Source organism: Entelurus aequoreus, linkage group LG16 (assembly GCF_033978785.1).
Source record: "Entelurus aequoreus isolate RoL-2023_Sb linkage group LG16, RoL_Eaeq_v1.1, whole genome shotgun sequence".
NCBI lineage: Eukaryota > Metazoa > Chordata > Actinopteri > Syngnathiformes > Syngnathidae > Entelurus > Entelurus aequoreus.
In genome coordinates, this window is record NC_084746.1 from 10306051 (window position 1) to 10319090 (window position 13040).

Here is a 13040-nt window from a genome sequence, read left to right on the forward strand (position 1 = left end):
GACTAAGACTAAATGTGACCAATCTAAGTCTAAGACTAGATGTGACCAATCTAAATCTAAGACTAGATGTGAACAATCTAAAATTAAGACTAGAACTGACCAATCTAAGACTAGATGTGGTCAATCTAAATCTAAGACTAGATCTGACTAAGCTAAATCTACGATTAGATGTGTTCAATCTGAGACTGAGCCTAGATGTGACCAATCTAAGACTAAGACTAAATGTGACCAATCTAAGTTTAAGACTAGATCTGCACAATCTAAGTCTAAGACTAGATGTGACCAATCTAAGAATAAGACTACATGTAACAATCTAAGTCGAAGACTAGATGTGACCAATCTAAGTCTAAGACTAGATGTGACTAATCTAAGTCTAAGACTAGATGTAACAATCTAAGTCTAAGACTAGATGTGACTAATCTAAGTCTAAGACTAGATGTAACAATATAAGTCTAAGACTAGATGTGACCAATCTGAATAAGAATAGATGTAACAAACTAAGTCTAAGACTAGATGTGACCGATCTAAGACTAAGACTAGATGTAACAATCTAAGTCCAAGACTAGATGCAACAATCTAAGTCCAAGACTCGATGTGACAATCTAAGTCTAAGACTAAATGTGACCAATCTAAGGCTAAGACTAGATGTGACCAATCTAAGGCTAAGACTAGATGTGACCGATCTAAGACTAAGACTAGATGTAACAATCTAAGTCTAAGACTAGATGTGACCGATCTAAGTCTAAGACTAGATGTGACCGATCTAAGACTAAGACTAAATGTGACCAATCTAAGTCTAAGACTAGATGTGACCAATCTAAATCTAAGACTAGATGTGAACAATCTAAAATTAAGACTAGAACTGACCAATCTAAGACTAGATGTGGTCAATCTAAATCTAAGACTAGATCTGACTAAGCTAAATCTACGATTAGATGTGTTCAATCTGAGACTGAGCCTAGATGTGACCAATCTAAGACTAAGACTAAATGTGACCAATCTAAGTTTAAGACTAGATCTGCACAATCTAAGTCTAAGACTAGATGTGACCAATCTAAGACTAACACTAGATCTGACCAATCTAAGACTAGATGTGGCCAATCTAAGTCCAAGACTAGATGTGACCCACCTAAGTCTAAGACTAGATCTGTGCAATCTAAGTCTAAGACTAGATGTGACAAATCTAAGAATAGTACTAGATCTGACCAATCTAAGACTAGATGTGGCCAATCTAAGTCTAAGACTAGATGTGACCAATCTAAGACTAGATGTGACCAATCTAAGTCTAAGACTAGATGTGACCGATCTAAATCTAAGACTAGATGTGATCAATCTAAGACTAAGACTAGATGTGACCAATCTAAGCTTAAGACTAGATGTGACCAATTTAAAACTAAGACTAGATCTGTTCAATCTAAGACTAGATGTGACCAATCTAAGTCTAATACTAGATCTGACCAATCTAAGACTAGATCTGACCAATTTAAGACTAGATGTGCCCAATCAAAGTCTAAGACTAGATGTGACCAATCTAAGTCTAAGACTAGATCTGACCAATCTAAGACTAGATCTGACCAATCTAAGTCGAAGACTAGATCTGACCAATCTAAGACTAGATCTGACCAATCTAAGTCCAAGACTAGATGTGACCAATCTAAGACTAGATGTGACCAATCTAAGACTAGATGTGACCAATCTAAGTCTATGACTAGATCTGACCAATTTAAAACTAAGATGAGATCTGACTAATCTAAGACTAGATGTGGCCAATCTAAGTCTAAAACTAGATCTGACCAATCTAAGACTAGATCTGACCAATCTAAGACTAGATCTGACCAATTTAAGATTAGATCTGACCAATCAAAGTCAAAGACTAGATAGAATGTGAATGTTTTGGAGCATTTACACAATTAATTATTCAAAAACAAGCTAGTTTTATCAGGTCTATCAAGTCAGTTTCCACTTAAAACAAAACAGCATCTTGGCTTTGATTGACATTTTTAATTGAGAAATGGTATTAAGGAATTCCTGGAATTTTGGGAAAACTGGGAATTTTTACAGTTCGAAAATCAACTTGGTTTTTTTTGTCCTGATTAAGAGGAATGTTTTGACGGTGGAACGGTTGAAGTGGGTTGAAAAATGTGGAATGAGTCGTCGACAGAAAAAAAGGTCAAAAAAAGGGTTTGAAAAAAACGGGAATTCTGGGAATTTCTGGAATTGTTTTAACTTGGAAAAATGATAGTTTGAATGTCCAGGATGAGTGGAATATGTTGAAGGTGGGATTGTTTGAATGGGTTGAAAAATGTGGAAATGGTGGAAGTTTGAAAAATGGCCAATTCATTTTGAACGGGAAAAATGTCCCGGAAAACCTGGAATTCTGGGAAATCTGGGAATTTTTTTAACTTAAAAAAAAAAGATCGTTTGAATGTCCAGGATGAGTGGAATATGTTGACGGTGGAATGGTTTGAATTGGTTGAAAAATGTGGAAATGGTGGAAGTTTGAAAAATGGCCAATTCATTTTGAACGGGAAAAATGTCCTGGAAAACCTGGAATTCTGGGAAATCTGGGAATTTTTTTAACTTAAAAAAAAATGATCGTTTGAATGTCCAGGATGAGTGGAATATGTTGACGGTGGAATGGTTTGAATTGGTTGAAAAATGTGGAAATGGTGGAAGTTTGAAAAATGGCCAATTCATTTTGAACGGGAAAAATGTCCTGGAAAACCTGGAATTCTGGGAAATCTGGGAATTTTTTAACTTAAAAAAAAAATGATCGTTTGAATGTCCAGGATGAGTGGAATATGTTGACGGTGGAATGGTTTGAATTGGTTGAAAAATGTGGAAATGGTGGAAGTTTGAAAAATGGCCAATTCATTTTGAACGGGAAAAATGTCCCAGAAAACCTGGAAATATGGGAATTTTTGGAATATGTCAAGGGAAAGCCCGCAATTCTTGAATAGGCTGAATGGTTTGGAGTTGGAACGGTTTGAATCGGGTGAAAAATGTGGAAGGTAGAGCGCGCCAAAATCTGGAGAAGAAGAAGAAGTTGAATAATAAATAGATGAATTTTGTTGTAGAAAAGTATATTTGTGAATGTTTTGGAGCATTCACACAATGAATTATTCAAAAACAAGCTAGTTTTATCAGGTCTATCAAGTCAGTTTCCACTTAAAACAAAACAGCATCTTGGCTTTGATTGACATTTTTAATTGAGAAATGGTATTAAGGAATTCCTGGAATTTCGGGAAAACTGGGAATTTTTACAGTTCAAAAATCAACTTGGTTTTTTTTGTCCTGATTAAGAGGAATGTTTTGACGGTGGAACGGTTGAAGTGGGTTGAAAAATGTGGAATGAGTCGTCGACAGAAAAAAAGGTCAAAAAAAGGGTTTGGAAAAACGGGAATTCTGGGTATTTCTGGAATTGTTTTAACTTGGAAAAATGATAGTTTGAATGTCCAGGATGAGTGGAATATGTTGAAGGTGGGATTGTTTGAATAGGTTGAAAAATGTGGAAATGGTGGAAGTTTGAAAAATGGCCAATTCATTTTGAACGGGAAAAATGTCCTGGAAAACCTGGAATTCTGGGAAATCTGGGAATTTTTTTAACTTAAAAAAAATGATCGTTTGAATGTCCAGGATGAGTGGAATATGTTGACGGTGGAATGGTTTGAATTGGTTGAAAAATGTGGAAATGGTGGAAGTTTGAAAAATGGCCAATTCATTTTGAACGGGAAAAATGTCCTGGAAAACCTGGAATTCTGGGAAATCTGGGAATTTTTTTAACTTAAAAAAAAAATGATCGTTTGAATGTCCAGGATGAGTGGAATATGTTGACGGTGGAATGGTTTGAATTGGTAGAAAAATGTGGAAATGGTGGAAGTTTGAAAAATGGTCAATTCATTTTGAACGAGAAAAATGTCCCAGAAAACCTGGAAATATGGGAATTTTTGGAATATGTCAAGGGAAAGCCCGCAATTCTTGAATAGGCTGAATGGTTTGGAGTTGGAACGGTTTGAATCGGGTGAAAAATGTGGAAGGTAGAGCGCGCCAAAATCTGGAGAAGAAGAAGAAGTTGAATAATAAATAGATGAATTTTGTTGTAGAAAAGTATATTTGTGAATGTTTTGGAGCATTCACACAATGAATTATTCAAAAACAAGCTAGTTTTATCAGGTCTATCAAGTCAGTTTCCACTTCAACAAAACAGCATCTTGGCTTTGATTTACATTTTTAATTGAGAAATGGTATTAAGGAATTCCTGGAATTTCGGGAAAACTGGGAATTTTTACAGTTCAAAAATCAACTTGTTTTTTTTTTGTCCTGATTAAGAGGAATGTTTTGACGGTGGAACGGTTGAAGTGGGTTGAAAAATGTGGAATGAGTCGTCGACAGAAAAAAAGGTCAAAAAAAGGGTTTGAAAAAACGGGAATTCTGGGAATTTCTGGAATTGTTTTAACTTGGAAAAATGATAGTTTGAATGTCCAGGATGAGTGGAATATGTTGAAGGTGGGATTGTTTGAATAGGTTGAAAAATGTGGAAATGGTGGAAGTTTGAAAAATGGCCAATTAATTTTGAACGGGAAAAATGTCCTGGAAAACCTTGAATTCTGGGAAATCTGGGAATGTTTTTAACTTAAAAAAAAAAGATTGTTTGAATGTCCAGGATGAGTGGAATATGTTGACGGTGGAATGGTTTGAATTGGTTGAAAAATGTGGAAATGGTGGAAGTTTGAAAAATGGTCAATTCATTTTGAACGGGAAAAATGTCCTGGAAAATCTGGAATTCTGGGAAATCTGGGAATTTTTTTAACTTAAAAAAAATTATCGTTTGAATGTCCAGGATGAGTGGAATATGTTGACGGTGGAATGGTTTGAATTGGTTGAAAAATGTGGAAATGGTGGAAGTTTGAAAAATGGCCAATTCATTTTGAACGGGAAAAATGTCCTGGAAAACCTGGAATTCTGGGAAATCTGGGAATTTTTTTAACTTAAAAAAAAAAGATCGTTTGAATGTCCAGGATGAGTGGAATATGTTGACGGTGGAATGGTTTGAATTGGTTGAAAAATGTGGAAATGGTGGAAGTTTGAAAAATGGCCAATTCATTTTGAACGGGAAAAATGTCCTGGAAAACCTGGAATTCTGGGAAATCTGGGAATTTTTTTAACTTAAAAAAAAAAGATCGTTTGAATGTCCAGGATGAGTGGAATATGTTGACGGTGGAATGGTTTGAATTGGTTGAAAAATGTGGAAATGGTGGAAGTTTGAAAAATGGCCAATTAATTTTGAACGGGGAAAATGTCCTGGAAAACCTGGAATTCTGGGAAATCTGGGAATTTTTTTAACTTAAAAAAAAAATGATCGTTTGAATGTCCAGGATGAGTGGAATATGTTGACGGTGGAATGGTTTGAATTGGTTGAAAAATGTGGAAATGGTGGAAGTTTGAAAAATGGCCAATTCATTTTGAACGGGAAAAATGTCCTGGAAAACCTGGAATTCTGGGAAATCTGGGAATTTTTTTAACTTAAAAAAAAAAGATTGTTTGAATGTCCAGGATGGGTGGAATATGTTGACGGTGGAATGGTTTGAATTGGTTGAAAAATGTGGAAATGGTGGAAGTTTGAAAAATGGCCAATTAATTTTGAACGGGAAAAATGTCCCGGAAAACCTGGAATTCTGGGAAATCTGGGAATTTTTTTAACTTAAAAAAAATGATCGTTTGAATGTCCAGGATGAGTGGAATATGTTGACGGTGGAATGGTTTGAATTGGTTGAAAAATGTGGAAATGGTGGAAGTTTGAAAAATGGCCAATTCATTTTGAACGGGAAAAATGTCCTGGAAAACCTGGAATTCTGGGAAATCTGGGAATTTTTTTAACTTAAAAAAAAAATTATCGTTTGAATGTCCAGGATGAGTGGAATATGTTGACGGTGGAATGGTTTGAATTGGTTTAAAAATGTGGAAATGGTGGAAGTTCGAAAAATGGCCAATTCATTTTGAACGGGAAAAATGTCCCAGAAAACCTGGAAATATGGGCATTTTTGGAATTTGTCAAGGGAAAAGCCCGCAATTCTTGAATAGGCTGAACGGTTTGGAGTTGGAACGGTTTGAATCGGGTGAAAAATGTGGAAGGTAGAGCGCGCCAAAATCTGGAGAAGAAGAAGAAGTTGAATAATAAATAGATGAATTTTGTTGTAGAAAAGTATATTTGTGAATGTTTTGGAGCATTCACACAATGAATTATTCAAAAACAAGCCAGTTTTATCAGGTCTATCAAGTCAGTTTCCACTTCAACAAAACAGCATCTTGGCTTTGATTGTCCTCAAAATTGGTGAAAACAAACATTTCACTCACTAAAGTTCTATTCATGATAAAGTGGTAAGTCATGTGTTTGGAAAGTAACTATTGTCAAGTGGAAGTGATCGAGCAGCCCAGTGAGCATGCAGTGTCTAATGAGGCTTCACTGATCTCTAATGGACTTTCTTCTATTTCCAGACCAAAAATGGCTGAATGAGCTTTGCAATTAGCATAAATCCACTTTGACTGTCCACCTCTGCACAAACACCAAGACATGACAGAGTCCAACAACCACATTTAGATTGCAGACATGCTATGATGTAGGCTCCGTGGTATCCATTTAATACATTCTAGTAGGTATTTCTGAAAGTAAAAATACTGTCATGATCCGGGGTCCGGATCATGTTTTTGTTATGTTCTGTTAGTTTTGGACTCCCTTAGTTCCTGTTTGTGCACCTCTGGGTTTGTTTTAGTTTGGGTTATGTCATGATCCGTCACCTGGGTCATGGCGTGATTTGGGTTTGTTAGTTTTTCTGTTTTAGTCTGTTTCCTGGGTGCACCCTCTTTCCTTGTTTTCTGTTGGTTTCCATGGGCACTAATTCTCCTCACCTGTCTTAGTTTTGCAATTAGTGTTCCCACCAGGTGTTTTGGTTAATCACCCCCCTTAATAGTTTCCTGTCACCCAGCAATAGTTGCTGGGTCAATGTTTGCTGTATGCAACAGTCACGTAAGTTTTGTTTGTTCATGCCACAGCTAGTAAGTTTTCCTTGCCATAGTCTATGCCAGGGGTCACCAACCTTTTTGAAACCAAGAGCTACTTCTTGGGTACTGATTAATGCGAAGGGCTACCAGTTTGATACACACTTAAATAAATTGCCAGAAATAGCCAATTTGCTCAATTTACCTTTAACTCTATGTTATTATTAATAATTAATGATATTTACACTTAATTGAACGGTTTAAAAGAGGAGAAAACACGAAAAAAAATGACAATTAAATTTTGAAACATAGTTTATCTTCAATTTCGACTCTTTAAAATTCAAAATTCAACTGAAAAAAAGAAGAGAAAAACTAGCTAATTCGAATCTTTTTGAAAAAATAAAAAAAATAATTTATGGAACATCATTAGTAATTTTTCCTGATTAAGATTAATTTTAGAATTTTGATGACATGTTTTAAATAGGTTAAAATCCAAGCTATATTTCTAACAAAGACAAATCATTATTTCTTCTAGATTTTCCAGAACAATATTTTTAAAAGAAATTCAAAAGACTTTGAAACAAGATTTAAATTTGATTCTACAGATTTTGTAGATTTGCCAGAATAATTTTTTTGAATTTGAATCATAATAAGTTTGAAGAAATATTTCACAAATATTCTTCGTCGAAAAAACAGAAGCTAAAATGAAGAATTAAATTAAAATTAATGTATTATTCTTTACAATAAAAACAATACATTTACTTGAACATTGATTTAAATTGTCAGGAAAGAAGAGGAAGGAATTTAAAAGGTAAAAAGGTATATGTGTTTAAAAATCCTAAAATAATTTTTAAGGTTGTATGTTTTCTCTAAAATTGTCTTTCTGAAAGTTATAAGAAGCAAAGTAAAAAAATTTATGAATTTATTTAAACAAGTGAAGACCAAGTCTTTAAAATATTTCCTTGGATTTTCAAATTCTATTTGAGTTTTGTCTCTCTTAGAATTAAAAATGTCGAGCAAAGCGAGACCAGCTTGCTAGTAAATAAATAACATTTAAAAAATAGAGGCAGCTCACTGGTAAGTGCTGCTATTTGAGCTATTTTTAGAACAGGCCAGCGGGCTACTCATCTGGTCCTTACGGGCTACCTGGTGCCCGCGGGCACCGCGTTGGTGACCCCTGGTCTATGCTAAGTATTTGCTGTAGCTCCAAGTGCGATCAGCACATTGTGCCTTCGCCTTGTGTTCCGTTTTGTTGTACTACTTTGATTTTTGAGAATTAAATCATGTTCTTACCTTGCACGCTTTGTCTGGAATGGTCCATCTGCATTTTGGGAGAACGAACCACGTCGTGACAGAATGATGCCAGCCTGAGCGTGGCGAGCAAGGTGACTAAATAGCTCTCTGATTAGTGGTTGACAGCAGCTGAGCGTGCCGACCACTAACCAGAGGCAGGTGAACCCAATTAATCCCCATGGAAACTAAAACAAACCCAGAGGTGCACAAACAGGAACTAAGGGAGTCCAAAACTAACAGAACATAACAAAAACGTTCACATGATAAAAAGGAATGCAGAATAAGAAAGCCTGGAATCAACTCAGTATTGTTTAATGCTCGTCCATCAATAGAAGACAAGTTCCATTGCCGGGATGTTGCTGTGAGAAAGTAAAAAACAGACAAATCGAGTATTGACCTTTTGAAGGCAGAACGTATGTTGTTGTCCTTAAAACTCAGAAGAAGACCGAGCGGTCCAGTTGACGCCTACCAGATTTCTGCTCCTAGATGACAGATCCACCTCCATCTTTTCCACCAGTGTGTTGGACACCTTCTTTGGCTTGCGGCACCAACACAAACTCATCAGAAACAAAGACAATCCATTTTGAAATTCATTATTCACTATTGACATTTTTATTTCAAGGGTGTTGTAATATTTTCTTGACGACACAAACCAGAAGTCTGTTCATTTCCCTTCGTATTATTAAATACAACAATTATGTTAGATTACTTCAGGGGTCTTGGGCATACTTGCCAACCTTGAGACTTCCGAATTCGGGAGATGGGGGGGGGGCGGGGGTTGGTGGTAGCGGGTGGTGTATATTGTAGCGTCCCGGAAGAGTTAGTGCTTCAAGGGGTTCTGGGTATTTGTTATGTTGTGTTTATGTTGTGTTAAGGTGTGGATGTTCTCCTGAAATGTGTTTGTCATTCTTGTTTGGTGTGGGTTCACAGTGTGGCGCATATTTGTAACAGTGTTAAAGTTGTTTATACGGCTACCCTCAGTGCGACATGTATGGCTGTAGTTCTAGTATGCATTGCATTCACTAATGTGCGTGTAAAAGCCGCATATTGTATGTGACTGGGCTGGCACGCTGTTTGTATGGAGGAAAAGCGGACGTGACGACAAGTTGTAGAGGACGCTAAAGGCAGTGCCTTTAAGGTACGCCGCCAATATTGTTGTCCGGGTGGAAATCGGGAGAAATTCGGGAGAATGGTTGCCCCGGGAGATTTTCGGGAGGGGCACTGAAATTCCGGAGTCTCCCGGGAAAATCGGGAGGGTTGGCAAGTATGGTCTTGGGAGACCCTACCAGGGGGCATAGAAGCCCCCGGACAACATAGCTCCTAGGATCATTGGGACACGCAAACTCCTCTACCACGATAAGGTGGCAGCTCAGAAAGGAGTCCATGGTTCTCGCCCGGGAAAGGGTGGAGTGCCATCTCCAGGTTGGGGAGGAGACCCTGCCCCAAGTGGAGGAGTTCAAGTACCTAGGAGTCTTGTTCACAGAGAGGGAAGAGTGGATCGTGAGATCGACAGGCGGATCGGTGCGGTGTCTTCAGTAATGTGGATGCTGTATCGATCCGTTGTGGTGAAGAAGGAGCTGAGCCGGAAGGCAGGGCTCTCAATTTACCGCTTGATCTACGTTCCCATCCTTACCTATGGTCATGAGCTTTGGATTATGACCGAAAGGACAAGATCACGGGTACAATCGGCCCAAATGAGTTTCCTCCACCGGGTGGCGGGTCTCTCCCTTAGAGATAGGGTGAGAAGCTCTGTCATCCGGGAGAAAGTCAGAGTAAAGCCGCTGCTCCTCCACATGGAGAGGAGCCAGATGAGGTGGTTCGGGCATCTGCTCAGGATGCCACCCGAACGCCTCCCTAGGGAGGTGTTTAGGGCACGTCCGACCGGCAGGAGGCCACGGGGAAGACCCAAGACACGTTGGGAAGATTATGTCTCCCGGCTGGCCTGGGAACGCCTCGGGATCCGGTAGTTTTTGTCAAAATGTTCAACTGAGTGCAGTTTCAAAAACCCCATGAAGAACACAATGAACTTAGACTTCATCTCAGTGTATCTACAAAGCAATTCGACTTTAAGTCACGGACCTTCTAGGATTGAACAAAAAACTAAATAAAGCATAAATTAAAACTCTTCAATGTATCAACGACCTCATTTGTCATTTCCACATAATCCTGTGCTAACAAAGTGAGTTAGAAACTATTTAAGAGGGTTGAGTCTTCACTGTGTATTTACAGAACAATAAAAGCTGTGCAATGTGTGAACAATGTCAACAAACCAACAATAAAAACTTCAAAGACTGAAAGTATTGCAGTAAATCACACATTGTTCACGTTCTTACATCCTCACTGAAGACAACAATGTCCACAGAACTATATCAATGTCATAACAATTTAAGTGAGATAAAACAATAAAATAAGAGCGGTCAGTTCCATGATTAGGTCCACTTACACTTAAAATAACAACAACAACAAAAATGTGTTATTTATGAGCTACTGGTATTGTATGTCTGGGTGGGGGTCCTGCTTTGGGGATCATTTGGACCCCTTTCAGACAAACCTTCACATGATGCACAATGAGATGTAAGCATGGGATAAAGTGTACATCTGTAAAAATCTATTTGAAATGTGGACTCTTCAGACCACAGAACACTTTTCCACTTTACATCGGTCCATCTTAGATGAGCTCGGGCCCAGTGAAGCGTTTCTGGGTGTTGTTGATAAATGGCTTGCGTTTTGCATAGTAGAGTTTTAACTTGCACTTACAGATGTAGCGACCAACTGTAGTTACTGACAGTGGTTTTCTGAAGTGTTCCTGAGCCCATCTGGTGATATCCTTTACACACTGATGTCGCCTTTTTGATGCAGTACCGCCTGACGGATCCAAGGTCACGAGCATTCAATGTTGGTTTTCGGCCGTCACTAGTTTTGGGTTTTGCTTGATATACGTTTTTTTTTTACGGATGTTTTTGGTGTTGTTACGGCCGAATATAAAGAGTTTTGCCCATAAAGTGGTCGATGGAATTCCTGTCCTTAAAGCATCTCCACAGATGTAACAATCATTAAACAGTTTTGACGATCCTTATCTGTTGTGGCCCCTTGTTGTCACCTGTCACTCACAGTTGCATCGCAAAATCAGTGGCCTAGTGGTTGGAGTGTCCGCCCTGAGATCGGTAGGTCATGAGTTCAAACCCCGGCCGAGTCATACCAAAGACTATAAAAAATGGGAGCCATTACCTCCCTGCTTGGCACTCAGCATCAAGGGTTGGAATTGGGGGTTAAATCACCAAAAATTATTCCTGGGCGCGGCCACTGCTGCTGCTCACTGCTGCTGCTCACTGCTCCCCTCACCTCCCAGGGGGTGATCAAGGGTGATGGGTCAAATGCAGAGAATCATTTTGCCACACCTAGTGTGTGTGTGTGTGTGACAATCATGGGTACTTAACTTTAACTTTAAACTGAAATACCACTTTTTTACTTAAACGAGGTGGTTTGCTTTCTCCAAGAATATGAACATTCATCATATGCAAAACGTAATATGAGTTCATTAATTCACTTCACTAGCGAGCAGCACTCTTAGCGAGGTTGAGACCGCATCCTCCCTCCAGATGTCTCGACGCCGTGTCTTTAAATGTTGGCGCATCACAGACGTGCTGACATAAAAACGAGGTCCGCTTTGCAAAATGAGCAAAGAATTCATGTTTCAGAAAAACCATATGTGAATGCTTTTGGAGCATTCACACAATAAATTGTTTATTTTTTTGAAGCGTTCAGATGGAATTTGATTTTCTGTGCGCTGAGCACGCGCAAAAAGTGCGCAATTCGGAAACCTCTTGCTAGGTACACTCGCCCCATATATAAACTATTTATTTGCCTAACAGAATTAGAATTGCGACATCCAGTGGACACATTAAGAACTGCCATTTATTTCATCCCTGGATTACTTAATAATGCAACCTGAACTGTTTTTCTATTTTTTGTTTACATTTATAGTGCATAGACCAGGCCTGGGCAATTATTTTGACTCGGGGGGCCAAATTTTGAGAAAATAAATGTGTCTGGGGGCCGGTATATCTATTTTTAGGAAAACCAATACAAAAACCTCACAATAAAGTCTGATTGAATGCTAAATTATTTTATGACAGACCGCCTTAAAAACGGAATGGAATTGTATTTTTTTCTATGAAGGATAAAACCCTGAATATTGACAACCCCCTCTCCATCGACATATTTTACAATCCAGCGAAACGTAACAAAAATGCAACAAACATAGCGAAATATGAACGAAAAAACAAAAACATCTACAATCTGATATATGTGATACATCACTAAGCTTTAGAACTTTCTTGTAAAAATTTCCTTCCGCGTCTGTCCCTGACACCCGCATTTCAGGCTCTGGAAACACTCTGTGGAAACGCTCCCCACCCACACTGCTTGGTACCTCGTCTGACCTGCTGTGACGTAGATTACCATAGTAACTAGTAGGGTTGTACGGTATACAGGTATTAGTATAGTACCGCGATACTAATGAATCATATTCGGTACCATACCTCCGCTGAAAAGTACCGGTCCGCTACACCCTCAGATTTTTTTGTTAAAATAAAGCCAATAATGCACATTTTTCTGGTCTCCTTTATTTAGAAAAGTATCGAAAAGTACCAAAAAGTATAGAAATTTGCCCAGGTCTGGCTTAGACAATACATCCTAAACAACTGCCAACCGCAGTGGGATACTTACCATTTATAACGAGGTATTCCTTC